Raw genomic sequence first — 17,003 nt, 5'->3', positions numbered from 1 at the left:
ATCGTGAAAAATAGCCCTATTTGCCCATATGCATATCCTACCTGGTTTTACCCCAAAGTACTGTATATTCTGGCGTATAAGACTACTTTTTATCCCAGAAAAATCTTCTCAAAAGTTGGGGGTCGTCTTATACGACAGGTGTCATCTTATAGGGTGGGTGCTGAAACTTCCGAGCTGAACTGGAGAATCTGCGTTGCGGCATGTGGTGGGGGACTCAAACGGCGACCATATGAAAGCAGCAAGGGCGGTGCTGTACAAGTATGGTAGAAGAAAATCCACTCACCTCACCGGGAAGGTGTAAGTGAAGGGTGATGCAAGCTGCAGGCGTCTAGGACGCCCAGGGTATGGAAGAATGAGAGCGAGTGGCGCTGTGCCCAGAAAAACACGTCTCTTTCACCCATCTGGCCTGCTGTTGTATCCTATTACCATACCTCCTTCTCTGCCTCTCAAACCTCACTCCTGAGGACTGCAGTGAAGCAGCACAGGTGTGCAGGTGCAATGTCTGAGAGGCAGAGAAGGAGGTAATAGAATACGAGGCAGGCCAGACGGGTGAAAGAGGCATGTTTGCGCTACCACTGTGATAGTCTTGGAGACGGGGATAGGTGACCAATCCAAGCAGGCTTTGTATATAATAACCAGCCATTCACCAGTAAGGTACATCGCTTGCCGTGATTGGTTGTTTGTTGTATACTGGGTACTACATACAGAGAGGCAGAGAAGTCGGTAATAGTATACAAGGGCGGGCCAGACGGGTGAAAGGGGCATGTTTGTGCTACCACTCTTGGAGACTGGGATAGCTGACCAATCCAAACAGGCTTTGTATATGTTACGGCCAAAACCAGAAATCGGCCAATTCTAGAATTGGCCGGCCGTTTCTAAAACTGGCCGATTTGACGTCGGCCAAAGTCCAAAATGCTGGGAATTTCTGACATTGGCCGGCCAGTTCTAGAAACGGCCATGGTCAGTCGGCCAAAGCCCAAAACGCACAAATCCCAGAACATCCCTGGTCCTGTCCAGCACCATGAATGGCAATGGGAACTTCCTCTCTGATCTGAAATACACACAACAGCATAATAAAAGCATTTCTTAGTTACAGCTGATGCAAATCCTGCAATAAATCTGCAGTGTGTCTACATCCTGCTTTCTTGGGAGCAGACATATTGTTAACATCCTGTGCTTTTAAATTAGCTGCTCTGCTGTGGCAGTCAGGTGACACAGGGAGAGCTCAAATTACAGTGGTGATTAGTTACAGATGAGGGGGGATGCATGGCTGGGGGGTGCTTTGCTGGGCGCTTTGCATGGTGGGGGGGGGGGTCTTTGCTGGGGGGCTGTGCACGGCTGTGGAAGCTTTGGTGTGCAGTTTGCATGGTCGGGGGGGGGGGGGGGACTTTGCAGGGTGCGTTGCATGGCTGGGGGTGCTTTTCTGTGCACTTTGCATGGTCTGGGGAGGGGGGGGGGTTGCATGGCTGGGGGCAGGGGGGGGGGGCTTTGCTGGGTGCTTTGCTGTGCACTTTGCACGGTGGGTGGGGGCGGCTTTGCATGGCTGGGGGGTCTTTTCTGGGTGCTTTGCATAGTGGGTGGGGGGGGCGGCTTTGCATGGCGGGGGGTGGGCTTTGCTGGGTGCCTTTTAAGCTGGGGGTGCTTTGCTGGGCTGGGGGAGCTTTTCTGGAGGCGATATTCAGACCTCCTATCAGGGCGACCAGAGAGGCGGAGAGAAGCAGAGCAGCTCACACGAGACCCGCCCGGACCCGTACATTTCAATGCGGAAGTGTTCAATGATGTCACTTCTGCATTGAAGTGTATTGCTTCCTGCGGGTCGCGTGTGAGCTGCTCTGCCTCTCTCTGCTTCCCCGGTCCGGTCGCCCTGATCTGAGGTCTATAACTGCACGAACGGTGAGCGCCGGCGGAGGGGAGAGGAGAGCAGCTGGCGGGGGAGCGGTGCGGGAAACTTCGTGACTTGGCCGGCCACTGTAAGTCACAACGCGTTCTGGCCGGCCAAAGTCCGAAATTCACAGCCGTTTTGTATATTGGCCGGATCAGCCGGCCACTTCGCGTTGTGACCGGCCAGAACCCGAAGTGGCCAGACTTCGGGTTCTGGCCGTAACATATACAACAACCAGCCAATCGCCGGTAAGGTACATCGCTTGCTGTAATTTGTTGGTTGTTGTATACTGGGTACCACATACAGTACAGGACCAGTATCTGTACCTGTTTACAAAGTATAGCACCAGTACAAACAGTACAGTATACAAATGTCCAAGAGTCAAGAGGGGTAGTCTTATAGGGCGAGTATATCCCAAAATGTATATTTTAACTGGAAAAGTTGGGGGTCGTCTTATACGCCCAGTTGTCTTATATGCCGGAATATACGGTAATTTACTTTGTTTCAAATGAAAAGAAAAGCCCGGGCACTGTCCTTAACCACTTTGGGACTAGACGTCTCTGGCCCCTTAAGGAGCAGAATCGTCCTTTCCCTTTGTAAACAGTGATTACTGTGATTGGCTCATGACTAAAATACATAGCTCTGCTGTTAGCGTGACAGCAGAGCGAGCTGGCTGCAGCAACAAGAAAGCAGAGCGAACAGCCAGTACGTGGACTGCGGAAGTTGACATCTATGCCCTGGCAGACTTTTAAGCGGACATAAATTGGGCGTAAAGTGGTTAAAGTGGTACTGTTATCAAATTTCATCTATAGAAGAAATTTGTCTGTCTTGAAGAAATGTGTATACCATTTTATGATAAGTCGCACCAGGTAAGTTATGCTTTTAATGTTAGGTTAGTGGTAGGTCTTCCCCGAGGGGGCACGTCAACGCGGGGGGAAGTCTAGTAGGAAATGATTTGTGCACACATTATTTGCTGAAGCTAACGCCCTCCATTGCTGTACATGTTTGAATGCATGTTGTGTAATATGGTCCATTGGAGCTCTGCACTTCTTTGCAGCTAAATCAACTCAGGTGCAGCCTTCTGTATTTGGAAGCGCTGCCTACACCTTCTTCTCTATGTAAAATTTCATCTATAATCTAAAGCTTTAAGAACAGCATGAAATTAACAGCTAAAACAATCTGACTTTCCTTCAAGGGTTAAAATTCATGCAAATTCCCATCAGATCGACGGGTCAAATTGATAATTTCCAACAGGTTTGCTCTGATTTCCAATCATTTTTCTGAAAGATTTTCCGATCACTTCTATACAAAATTGATCCGAAAAACAATTGGAAATAATATCTGTCAAACTATCGATTCGACCTGTCGATTTCATAGGGAATTGCATGGTGTGTACCATGTATTACACTTCATATAGCTGCAGATTGATAAAATAAGCCTGCCATTGCTGGGCAGAACTATCAGAGAACTTTATCTATTTGATTTGCTTACTATGCATTCAAAAAACATCAATGCACTCTGTGTTTCATATTCATTTTTTACCATGTTTAATGAATTCGAGTAAAAACTTTTTTTTGATGACAATACCACTTTAAGTTTCGGCTTTATTGTGAAAAAGGAGTCAGCAAACAAAAGTCCATGATGACAGATACTGGCATTCCCATCCGAGACAGGTGAAGGAGGTGGATACAAGGGTGGCAAGTGGATGGGGCACAACAGCCTTTTTGCAGTACATGAATGCCTGCTTACGTGTTAATCCAGGCTGGCGGTGGCTCTATGTGCGTCAGAGGATAAACCGTTTGACCCCGCCTGGCAAACTGCTCTCTAGCTGTGATCATGGAGTGACCTGTGTAGTAAACAGGAAGGCAAGTGGACTGGTACATAGCAACCAAAGTGACGAGGGTGCCTGAGGCTTCGGCAGTCTTTGGGAGCACAGGCCACTCCGTACTGCACATGGTGTGAGAGCAATCTTGCACATGCGCAGTATGGAGCATCCCGTCTTCGGGAGCACTCCAGCTCCAGAAGACTGCCGAAGCCTCGGGCAGTGGAAGAGAGAGGGAGAGCCAGCGCAAGAACAAAGGGACCAGGAGAGGAACACGAAGGTTCTATAGCAGGGCTTTTCAACCTTTTCACTAATTGTACCATTTTTATCGCATAAAAAATTCAAAGTACCACCAGTGTGCCTGCGCAGTATATCAGACCCGATCAGGCTCGGCTGTTTCCTCCAGAGTATGAGCGGAGAGCTGCTACTGCTCATGCGTTCACGCCGACAAGGAGCTTCTTTAGAATCCAGAGGCTTCCCCCTCCAGACGTAAGTACCCCGGGGCACTTTTTTCTTACAGGTACAGTTTAAGAAAGGGGGAACATATGTAAGGGGAATAGCAGGAGGCATTGGTGGAATGATGTCCCTTTCTGTATTTAAAGTCTGTATTTGATTTTGAGGTCTGAAGTATGCCGCAGGGCAGCATATCGAGGCGAGTGAGTGAGGAGGGGGCTGAACTTTGTGGAGGCTGGATGGGACCAGGACAAGAGGCGGGCAGGTAATTAAGTGGCAGGCAAACCCGGAGTGTACCACCTGGCCAACAGCAAAGTACCACAGGTGGTACACGTACCACAGGTTGAAAATCCCTGCTCTATAGGACCCAGATTTGTTTTTTTTTTATTTTTACATTCGATTTAAACTCCCTTTAATACGTGTCTTTAGTATTAAATATTAATAAAATAACTACAAAGTCTGGGCATGGCGATTGGTGGGGAGGTGTGGCTTATGCAGTCATAGATCAATTATATTGTGCAGGAGGGGGCTTAATGAAAGGATTTGACTTGGTGGTGGGGGGAAGCATTATCATGTGAGAGTGTAACAACGGTTCTGTGTGGGGCAAGCCCTGCTGTATGCTAGTAAAGAAGGAAGTTGGGACCTTGCAGAAGGCTTCACTTCCCCCTTCATTATAGATGTCGGCTGTCCTCATCATTATCTGTAATCACTGGCTCCTGTAACACCAAACTGAATATGCTGCAGAAGCCAGCGGATACAGATAACAATGCCCACAATCAGCCGACTTCTGTAGTAATAGAAGAAGCACAGAGGGAGGTCTGGATGGATAAACCAGCTGAATACATCCTGATCTCGGGCTGCTCATGTGATTGCCCTTTTAAATCCAATCCCCTCTATGTCTGTGTATTATCGAAGTATGGCACTGCAAAATAGAAACAGGTGAGAAGCATCGGACCACAATTGCAATATTCGGTATTGCCTCCCATTCCCTGTGCCCCCCCCCCCTCTTCTGCACTGTCCTGTGTGTGTCTCTCTCTCTCATACTGACACTCACTCATGTCTCTTTCACTTCTCTCTCTCTCTCTCTCTCTCTCTCTCTCTCTCTCTCTCTCTGTTTCCCCCACTCCTATCTTTTTCTCCTACTCTCTGGTCTCTGTCTCACCATCTCTCTACCACCCTCCTCCCCCTAAAAATAATTAAAAATTTAACATCGTCTCATTCTAACTACTATGTATTTATATAGCACTGACATCTTCTGCAGCACATTACAGGGTACATAGTCATGTCACTGACTATCCTCAGAGGAGCTCACACTAACCTCCCTAGCGGTATTGACAGATTATCCGTCCATACAGAACATGCTGTGAACAGTATAAACGTGCATACACATCAATACTCTCCTGCACTGTATACTAGACCCTTGCTTGACACATTTTTGGCAAGTTACAGGAAAAAAAAAGTTATAAAAATTAATTTTATCACTTTTTGCACAGAAATCCTGGGGAAATTGAACGCCAGGGAGGTTTTAATCCCCAACATAGTCAAAGTCTATGGTGTGGCTGAAAGAGACCTTTTGGGAATCCTCCCTTTAAAATCTTGGGTTTTCCCCAATTCACCTCCGCTGCCTAAGCAGATTGCTGGAATGAGCCTTGAAATCATCCACGTTGTCTCTGATTCTGCTCACACACAAGGAATACTCGTTTGATTTTCTGTAGTGTTTACTGTGTTTGCCTCACTTCCTGCAAACGTTAGCAGCATCCATCACACCTAGATGCTCTTGCTTGTTTTTCAGAAGTCAATTAAGACAGCTGATTAATGGCGGCGTGTTGTGCAAGCAGTGAACCTAAGTGTCGATTTGTTACATCTGCGCAAAGGGGGGAAAAAATACACAATGAACTCTGTAGTACAATTTGTTCAAATAATTGAAACTTATATGGCTGTACATACAAATGTATATGACACCCAAAGATTCAGAGGCTTTACAACAATGTAGGTTTTTGGATGAAGTCATAGTTAAAGTAAACCTGTAGGGAAAAAGTGCCCCAGGCTAACACTTCACCAGACAATACTTCATCTGCTAGCTGCAAAGAAACTGACAGCTATTGATACTGAGGTACTGACCTCTATAGACTGCAGTGATTAAACACCCCCATCAGCCTTGTTCCAGTAACTTTACAGCTTCTGTCTGTGTACTGACTAATTTTTTGGCTTGGCTAAGATGATGGCTTTACCTGGAGCATCATAACTATGTGATGTACAGCACTGTATACTATTTTTTTTAATTGCCATTGGTCACAACTCTAAATTGTAACGCTCTGCCTCTGAAGAAGCGGCTGTGAATTATATGGTCTGCCAATGAAGAAGTGGCAGTGAATTGCAACGCTCTGCCTCTAAAGAAGCGGCTGTGAATTGTAACACTCTGCCTCTGAAGAAGCGGCTGTGAATTGTAACACTCTGCCTCTGAAGAAGCGGCTGTGAATTGTAACGCTCTGCCTCTGAAGAAGCGGATGTGAATTGTAAAGCTCTGCCTCTGAAAAAGCTGCTGTGAATTGTAAAGCTCTGCCTCTGAAAAAGCTGCTGTGAACTGTAAAGCTCTGCCTCTGAAGAAGCTGCTGTGAATTGTAACACTCTGCCTCTGACGGAGCTGCTGTGAATTGTAAAGCTCTGCCTCTGAAGAAGCTGCTGTGAATTGTAAAGCTCTGCCTCTGACGAAGCTGATGTGAATTGTAAAGCTCTGCCTCTGACGAAGCTGCTGTGAATTGTAAAGCTCTGCCTCTGAAGAAGCGGCTGTGAATTGTAAAGCTCTGCCTCTGAAGAAGCTGCTGTGAATTGTAAAGCTCTGCCTCTGAAGAAGCTGCTGTGAATTGTAACACTCTGCCTCTGAAGAAGCTGCTGTGAATTGTAACGCTCTGCCTCTGAAGAAGCGGCTGTGAATTGTAACGCTCTGCCTCTGAAGAAGCGGCTGTGAATTGTAACGCTCTGCTTCTGAAGAAGCGGCTGTGAATTGTAAAGCTCTGCCTCTGAAAAAGCTGCTGTGAATTGTGAAGCTCTGCCTCTGAAGAAGCTGCTGTGAATTGTAACGCTCTGCCTCTGAAGAAGCTGCTGTGAATTGTAAAGCTCTGCTTCTGAAGAAGCGGCTGTGAATTGTAATGCTCTGCCTCTGAAGAAGCGGCTGTGAATTGTAACACTCTGCCTCTGAAGAAGCGGCTGTGAATTGTAACGCTCTGCCTTTTGAAGAAGCGGCTGTGAATTGTAACGCTCTGTCTCTGAAGAAGCGGCTTTTTGTAAATGCCGTGAAACGTGCGTTAGGCGGTGTTCACCAAGATTATGTGACTCATTGACTTTTATCAGTTTGTCATATCTACCTGTGAATAGAGATTGTAATTACAAGCTATGTTTTATGACTATATGCTGTTACAAGCCTCAAAACCCTTATACTTTTTTTTTCTTACTTTCCATGCTGGTTATCCAGGGGGGGGGGGGGGGGGGGGAGCTAATTACATGGTTATTGGGTATTATACAGTATATTGCCCTACTACATAAAGGGTCCATGAGAAGAAAACTGGACACTAGTGAAGGTTGTGATTGGGCTAATCCTGATGACTTAGTTTACAACTGTATAGTGTGCATGTAACATTCATGTTAGCGGCTGTTCCTTTTTAATCTTAAGGCTGGGGCCCACTGGCGGCTGCCAGTGGATCCCGATGGGGGATGATCCAACTAGTAGTGCTGTGATTGGGTAGCGAGTACATCAGTGCCTGAAATAGCCAAATCATGATTGTTCCAGCAAATCTTGGCACTTCCTCGATTCTGCTACTGCACCTGTAGTGGGTCCCAGCCCTTATGCTAGGTTTCCACTTTTGTGATTTTTCCATGAATTTTCGCAATGAAGATTTGTATTTGTATGAAAACCAATGGATTGTGATTGGACTAGCTTCCATTTTATGCAAATTTTGGGCTTGAAATTGTATGCATGTAAAAAAGCGACAGGCTGTTCTATATTCTCACATGCCGTACACGATTTTCGTATATAGTGCAAAAAAAAAAAATCGCATTCAAATGTGAATTTTCGCATCTGTATTCTTACCAGAAAAAGGAACTTGTCATGCTGTTACTAGGTAGAACATGTAAAATACCATGCATTTTTTTGTTCAGAAAAATCGAATTTCCTGATGTGAAAACGCATTGCTACAGTGGAAACATAGCCTTAAGGTGGCCACTAATGGTTCAATTTCTAGTGAAAAATAGTTCAAGCGATCAGAAATTCTGATCGGATTGGTTCTAAATAATCTCAGTTGATGGGCACAATTGATTATGAATGATTATAAAAATAGTCGTCCAATTTGGATTTTTGTCATTGGTTGTGGTAGATGGGAAGCAAAGATTGATTTGTTGATGGTGCAGTGAACGGAAATTGGACCTTTAATGGCCACCTTATGTCTTAAATAGTATGTGGAATGGTTGTAATCCCTTTTTTGTGTTATAGCTATTAGGGATGATGGGTGAGATAATTGATAATTATCTCCTTGCATTCAAATTCCATGTAAGCGTTATGCAGATTAAAGTTGTACACCCCCCCCCCAAAAAAAAAAAGTGGACAGTAAGCAATTCTGGTCCAATTTCAAGCTGCATATCACTTGCATTAAATTAGAATTTCATGAAGAAATTATTTACACCTCATTGATAATGTTCTGCTCCTTTGAGGAACATTGTGTTATGTGAACATTTCAGTTTATCTGTAAGGGCCAATTCACACTGCAGTAAAAAACGCTACTTTTTCCGGAACACACAAAAAAATGCAAAATTGGATGGTGAGCGCTATGTTTTTAAAAGGAGGTGTTCACACTGTGAACCGGAACACAATGTGCACAGGCTTGACCACAAGTGCAAAATCCCGACCTGCTGCATTTTTTGCAACCGTATCACGATTGCACCGCAAATTGGATGCAATGTAAGCCTATGAATAGGGATGGTGTCTGTTTCCACTAGGCTAGTCGCAGTAACTCTCCTTACCTGTGGATTTGTTCTGCAGCCACAACACCTGCCATTCATTCCCAAGCAGATCCTACCCCAGCAGAAGCACGTTGTGGCGTCGCAAAGGGAGCGGACGACGCAGCACAGATACGCTTAACATGCTGTTTCTGCATTAGATGCTTTTATTCACTGGGCTTAAAGGATACCAGAGCCGAAAAGATGGTGAGAAATGGGGGAGTAGGCATGTATGGAGAGCTGTCCTAAGGCCCACTGCTCCCCCCCCCCCTGTTCTCCTCCATTCCCCTCCTTATCCTGCTAAATGCCCCCCGACAACCTCTTTTAAGTCGCCAGAGTCGGGCATCAGTGATACCCCAGCTGCATCCATGCTACAGCGTGTGACCGTGGCCAGGATCACTCAGCGCATGACGTCATGATTAAGTCTTGCGCATGCGCAGAGCGCTTGCGCGCTTTAGGAGCGAGGCCAGCACTTGTGCACTGATGCCCAACTCCGGTGAACTGTAAAAAGGTTGCCGGGGGCATTTAGCAGGCAAAGGAGAAGAACGGGGAGCAGTGGGCATCAGGACAGCTCACCGTACATGCCTGCTTCCCGCGTCTCTCATCATCTTTTCGGCTCTGGCATCCTTTTAAGTGCTCTGTTACATGTCAGTGCTATATAAACAGAGTTATCGCTTCCAATTAGTTTTGCCCTATATTGTATATCTGACTAGTTACTGATGTTTGATACGATTTGTGGTGAAAAGGGACTGTTTTGTGTGGTTCTATGTACTCTGTGACGCTCTGTGTAATCTATCCAGCCTCCATTAGCGCTGCTAATGGAATCCTTCCAGGAGGTTTTCTTTTCTTTTTTTTCCAGTTTTTCTGTTGTTGAAATCAACAAGCCCTTGTAAACAGTCCTTTTACTCCACCAGCCAATGGCTGCTCTGTGGAAAGGAATGGTGGTGGTATGGGGAGGAACACAATAAGGAGGAGGAGGAGGATCTTTATAGCTGTGACTATAGAAACAGCAAATGTCAAGGTCTGTGTACATTCCACAAATGAAAGTTAAATTGTATAAAAGCAGCTGCTAATAAAAGGAAATGAGTGTTCTGCGTGCTCCCGAGTTCTCCTTTATTGGAGTGTAAAGTCTGTAAAAATACTGTGGAAGAAGTCAGGTTTTTTTCCCTACCTGGCAGAATGAAGCTTTACTGCAGCATTATGAGCCGTGCTGTCTGTACCTCTTAACTCCTGGAGGTGCCAAATGGAAATTTTCAGCGTTCCGCAGTTCTTCATAAACACTCTTCAATGTTCTCCTGCTAAGACCTGAGTAACCCACTTCAATTCAGCCAAGAGCAGAGCTTCTCAAATTTAGAACAAATGCCCTGTTCAGGCAACTGGGATCTTGTAATTTATAAAGACTAGCAAGTCTGAATATTGTTCTCCCTTCTCCTGCTGAATGGCAGTCAGAATTTTTGCTACTGGCACATGTGCTTATCCTAAGCGGCTTATGTGCAGCCTGTGTGTGTGTGTATGTTGGCGTGAGTGTAGCTACATTAAGCGTGGTGCACGCATGCGCTATATATGGTACATGCATGTGATATATATATATATATATATATATATATATATATATATATATATTATAGTACATGCGTGGAAGATTAGCCTCCTCTATTGCTGTTACTTCTGTGTAGCTATTGTTATTGCCAGTACCCCGGTGCCTTTGTTCGCAAGGCTGTGGAGTCAGTACAAAAATCATCTAACTCCGACTCCTCAGTTTATGAAACGATCGACTCCAACTCTGATTCCAGGTACCCAAAATGGCTCTGACTCCTCGACTCCGACTCCTTAGTCTAAGGGCCCGTTTCCACTAGAGCGAATCCGCATGCGTTCTCTGCATGCGGATTCGCATAACCAATACAAGTGGATGGCCCTGTTTCCACTTGTCAGTTTTTTCCTGCGTTTTTCTGTGCAGGATTTTTCTGCACGGTAGAGCCTGCAGAATTCGCCTGCGTGAGGAATGCAGGCGATTCGCAGGCTATGTATTTAATAGGGAAAACGTGCATGCGTTTTTTGCCGCGAATTCGCATGAAAACTAATGTAAATTGAACCAGGCAGTGACATGGTTAAATTCGCATATACCCTGCCTATGCGAAATCGCATGCGAAATCGCGGCAAAAAACGCACGCGGAATCGCATCCGCATGCGATTTCGTCAGCGGTGGAATCCCGGTGATTCGCACCGCACTAGTGGAAACGAGCCCTAATACTTACCAGGGCTGTGGATTTAGTACAAAAATCATCCGCATCCTCAGTTTATAAAACTACCAACTCCAGGTACCTAAAATTGCTTCGACTCCTCTCGACTCCGATTCCACAGCCCTGTTTGTTCGTACCTATTTCTTTGACTTGGCTAGTCTGACCTCATCTTGTCTTTTGTCCTTGTTGTTGACACATGCCTGGATTTTTACCTTGTTTTGCTTGCCACCTGCCTCAACTCTTGGCTGTGTACTGACCTCACCTGATTGTCGCCAGCGCTGACTCCTGCTTGTAGACTGATTTTGCCAGTCAGTCAACTGTCTCACTCTCTGATAATCCTCCTGCTGCCTTCCCTGGACCTTACCTTTCTCATGGACCTTTGTTCCTACACTCATAAGCCCATCATGTAACTCTGCTTCCCTGCAGCTTGCCACGTATACAGACCAGCGATGTTTCAATATTTTTTTTTTAGCAAATCATCATCTTACAGTTTTACCTACTTCCTGTGATCCACAGGTCTACATTCTGACTTAGAGGATATATTTCTTCCGTAATGCAAGAATGCTGGGAAATATAGTCTGCTATATATTGTTCTTCTTTGAGTGTCACATAGTCCCCCTGATTGGCCCGGTTAACAGGCTGATTCTGGAGAGAAAGGCAGCTGGGTCATCCATTAAGCCCCATCTACGCGGTGCAATTCGATTACGATTCTATTTACGATCTGATTAAATCCGACATGTCTGATCGGGATTCAATTCAATTCGATTTGCCATTGTTTTGCAATGGCAAATCGAATTGAATCTAATCTCAATCGTAGATGTCGGATTTAATCGGATCGTAAATAGAATCTTAATCAAATCGCACAAAGAATCGTATCGTGTAGATTGGGCTTTAGACTGGTATTCTATCCACCCCTTTGCTTCTGTATACTTTTTGTATTTACTTATCCAGATTGCAGTTAGAATTTGCTTTTTCACTTTTGGGTTCAGTTGTGATTCAAGTACACCTGTTATTACAGCGCTATGACGGTTGCTTTATTGATCTGTTTCTGTAAAATGCCGGTGTTCTCACTTTGCTGCCGGCTATTATTCTTTCTAAATTACTCCCTTGGAGTATATGTATCCTACAAATAAGGTGTTCAGCTTCCCCCCCCCCCCCCCCACTCTCCCCTCCTTTTCCCTGTCTGGACCTTCCTACCAAATTGCTTCATCAAGTAAAGCAACTGTGGTGCAAGTTTTTACAGCCAGGAAATTAGCAATGACAGACCTGGATTTACATCACAGGAGCATATAGGCACAGATTTCCTGGCAACGTAGACTTTGTCCCCCATGAACCTACAAGCCCTCGACGAACCACACCGCAAGTATGCTTGCTGGTCTAACTGTTACTTTTCCCATACTTCTCTTGCCCGACATAGGTAGTTACAGTTTTCCCTTAGCAATAGGTAGCCAGAGGTACCCTACCCTCAGTATTAAGTAGCTAGTGATGTCCCCAACTAAAGGGAGATCTCATCAGTGGAACGTTAAGAGCTGGGTGAGTAACCTCTCATTTAGGCTATTCTCTGGGAATAGGGAAGGAGAAAGGGAGGCACTAGAGGAGGAGAGTGAGCCGCCCTTCCATCATTAGGCGCGTATCAGTGTGAGTATCCGCATTATATTGGGGGGGGGGGGGGGTTCTGACTCATGGCAAAGCTTCAGATCACATGGTTCCTGTACTCTTTGCTGTGGGGTGGGTCCACAAATTTGCCGTATGGCCAGTTTCTTTCTGCTCGATTTATTTTCTTTTACAGCATGTTTGTTCTGTCTTTGATATATTTTTTATATCCTGCTTGTAATGCACATACATACACTGTGCTGTTCACAGTAATCATTGTCCATTTTTTTTTATCCAGTTTTACATATCAATGTGTTGAGTACACTAAAAGGTTATTTTGCCAGCAGATGTCACATTATTAGTTAATTATATTATTATGATTTTAGATCGTAAAAGGAGAGGAACAAATAAGTTACGAGGGGGGAGGACCCTGAGCCACTGTGCCACTGTCTCTCTGGTCCCATTAATTTATTTGCTTTTTCTTCACCAGTCACCATGCCAGCCAAAGATGGTAAGGCAGCCCTTAAATGGCTTTGTAGTAAGCACAGAACAGCGTGCCAGGAACTTATATTAACAAGACTCAAGACATGCAGACTAATGAAAGGGGGGGGGGTCGGTTATTATGTGATTTTAAACTTTATTTTTTTTTTTAATATGGGTGTTACCAAATTAAATTATTATATTATTGGCAGTGATGCTTTAACTGTCACTGATGTCCATCATGGAACAATGTGCTAATTAGCTCTTGTGTCTCTATAGGAGGGGGCAGATTTAGGCATCACCTTGCTTCCCCCTCCTGCAGAGAGAGATCATTATCCAGCCAGAAGACTACACACAGTAACTGCCTTGTGGTCACCAAAAACACTTAATTGAAAGACACATGCAGCGCTCTCTGAGATGTTTGCAGACTTATCACAATCACATGGCATGTTGTTGTGCTTGTAACTTGGCTGTTAAAGGGGAACTCCAAGCAAAATAGCCATTTTGTACATGTGTAAATAGCTTTGTTTATCTGTTATCTTGGGTATATTCCTCCAAGAATTGCTGACAGACTCAATATGGCCACCTTTATTGCATTGGGATGATAACAGAAGCTACATGGATAGCTCATAAATACTGCAAATAAACACCCTAATTTGCACACATTACCATGAGTATTCTAGTACCCGCTGGATATAGAAGCCAATAACAATATATTATTTCGTTGATCTACCTCTAATAAGTTCCGTGATCTTGAACACAAGTCACCAGTGTAGTGTAATTGCCACCGCACCAATGGCTGTAGATGTGCAACAATCCCCTCTGGAGTCACAAGATCCTGTCATTCACTCCATACGATTTGCACCATCTAAAATCGGTTCTTTATTAAGCTTTTCTTAAAAGGATAACATTTAAAAATTTCATCTGTGGGTAAGTCAAAGATGACGCACAGGTGTTTCGGCCATTCTCTCTCCTTTTTCAAATCAGGACTGTCCTGATTTGAAAAAGGACCGAGAATGGCCCGAAACGCCTGTGCATCATCTTTGACTTACCCACAGATGAAATTTTAAAATGTTGTTATCCTTTTAAGAAAAGCTTAATAAAGAACCGATTTTAGATGGTGCAAATCGTATGGAGTGAAACACAAGTCACCAGCACACCAGTATTTTCAACAAATGCTTCGTACTTTTATTGTGCAATCATCTCCACACAGTATCCGACAATTGTATACATATACCACATGCCTTGAGAAAGGGGGACCGTGCGAGGCCCTCGAAACAATTGTCGGATACTGTGTGGAGATGATTGCATAATAAAAGTGCGAAACATTTGTTGTGTGCTGGTGACTTGTGTTGACTGAGTGCTGTGACTTTGCCATACGTCACTTCACCAAGCGCCCAGCACCTAGACGGTGTGCCTACTCTATTGGAAATAGTGATCTTGAACTGAGGAATTTTGGCCTACTCCACATTGCAAAGGTTTGCCATGGGAAGCTAGTTTGGGAGGAAGGTTTCATATGACACGATTGAGGATAGCCCAGCTATGCTCTGTCATTCAAGTCAGGTGACTAACTGACCTATGGGAGCTTCCGGATGCCATGCTTCACCTGCCAGGCATGGGCGTGTTTAGCATGCTGACACAGAGCTCCGCAGGGTTGCCAGGCAACTGGTTTTGTTTAAAAGGAAATAAATATGGCAGCCTCCATAAAATGTTTAACTTTGGATGCCCTGTTTGGTACCAAAATAGAACATTTAGTCAGAGATGGATTAAGATGTAATGGAGTCCTAGGCAATGTAGTACATTTTGGGTCCCCTTGTGACCCTTTTTGTAAGCTGCAGTGGAACAAGGTCAAAGAAGCGGGCAGGTGGGCCCCTTGACACCCACTAGGCCCCAAGCACCTGCTTAGGTTGCCTGGTGGACGATCCCGCTCTGCATTTAGGCAACTTTCTTACTAAGCAGTCACAAGTGCTTTTTCACATTTTGTAAGGTAATTGTGAATATATTTTTTTGGGAAATAGTCCCTTCTGTGACCGTGTGAAAAGGAAGATGGCGATGAGAACGGAGCAGCTTAGAGAGCCGCCTCTTCTTCCTCTCTTACTAATGCCGCCATTAACAAACATTCTCTGCATCCCATAAGCTGTGGAATGGGGAGAGCGAGAGGCCCATTCCGCGTTCAGAGCATTAGCGGAGAGAATGTCTGTTAATGCGATGAACTGGAGAAACATTTCTATTAGGATAAATAAAATGCAGCAGATGTCAGCTGTTCGCTGCTCCTTCTCTGCCCATTTAAGTGCCTGCTTGTCTGATGTACAGTACATTACATCAAATTACATGGCGCTTGCATGCAAATAACCACTAAGCCTTCGCCTCTCCAGCCTCCCCATTTCTTCCCTTTTTTTATTTTATTTGAATCCGTGTCCTCAGAGTAAAATACGTTTCTTGACTTTCCTCTCTGTCTCCTTTATGGTGTGCGTTTTACGGCCTGCCCATAAAGTGAGCGCTAACATCGAGATGAGGACTATAAGCACCCTAATTAGCAGAAGCGGGCAAAGCGGGAGCCTGCGTGGGCTCCTGCCTCCACTTAGCCCTAGGGAGCAGGCAGTGCTTGATGGGAAGGATGCGGCTGGCACTGACATTGTTACGACTCTGCGGGGCTCCACTTTACCCTTTTATGGGAAAGCTTTTTGGTGTTTTCAGTCATCCAGTTTGCATTGTTGAAGTAAACCTGCCCTAACTGTAAACTTGTAAAAGAAAATAAACACCCTGTGCTGAAATTACATTGTTGGCTTTTCATCATTTTTTTTTTTTTGACTCCTAGTTTTGTTGAAAGTGATATTCAAAGTTTAGTGGAGAAATCGCTAGTCTCCAGGGCCCATCCCTACCGCCATATTGTATTTTTATGACATGTTTGTTACTTCTCTTGGCACCTGTCTGTAATAAAGAGGCCCGTGCAACACCAAGGCTACAAATGGCACTCGCGGGTTGTAAAAACTATATGCCACGCCCCCAGTTACTACATCTATACACAAACTGGTATGTTTTTAGATCTGGTCTATGGGAGGGGTGTGCTGATGAATGCACTACTGGTCTCGCTCGCGATCTTACGCTCACCACCGTCCACTACCACTAATATTTTCCACTGTGTACTGCTGCTATTTGTAGCCGGGGAAGTTTGGGCACCACTAAAGATACCCATTTAAAGTTATAATTAGCTGCTACAACAGTAGCCACTGTTGTATAATGGTCTAACATACTTCCTGTTATATCCACTGTTCGTGGCTAATAACATGGGTACCTATGGCAACGCACAAACTTTCGGCTTTCCAAACTGACCAAAAAAACGCACGCACGCACTCTAATACAAGAATAGAAGTATGCTGTCCTTCTTGAACTGTGAAGGTTTTGTAGGGATATTTCTAGGATCCAGGAACAGCACAAGTTGTGTATGTGAAGTGCGCTGTGCATCTCACTTGAAACATTTAATGTGGTTTAAAGTATGTAAAAAGGTTGAATAATGCAGAGCATATTAATGATCTTTACTCTT

The 17,003-nt window shown here is 44.8% G+C and overlaps 1 protein-coding gene across 3 annotated transcripts in view; it reads left to right on the top strand.

The window, feature by feature from the left end:
- CHCHD6 (coiled-coil-helix-coiled-coil-helix domain containing 6) overlaps positions 1–17,003 on the top strand; it is a 418,276-nt gene that overhangs the window by 139,915 nt on the left and 261,358 nt on the right. The gene's annotated exons all lie outside the window — the stretch shown is intronic.

The sequence above is a fragment of the Hyperolius riggenbachi genome, chromosome 9 (assembly GCF_040937935.1).
Source record: "Hyperolius riggenbachi isolate aHypRig1 chromosome 9, aHypRig1.pri, whole genome shotgun sequence".
Classification (NCBI taxonomy): Eukaryota; Metazoa; Chordata; class Amphibia; order Anura; family Hyperoliidae; genus Hyperolius; species Hyperolius riggenbachi.
This window is presented reverse-complemented; position numbering and strand designations above follow the sequence as displayed.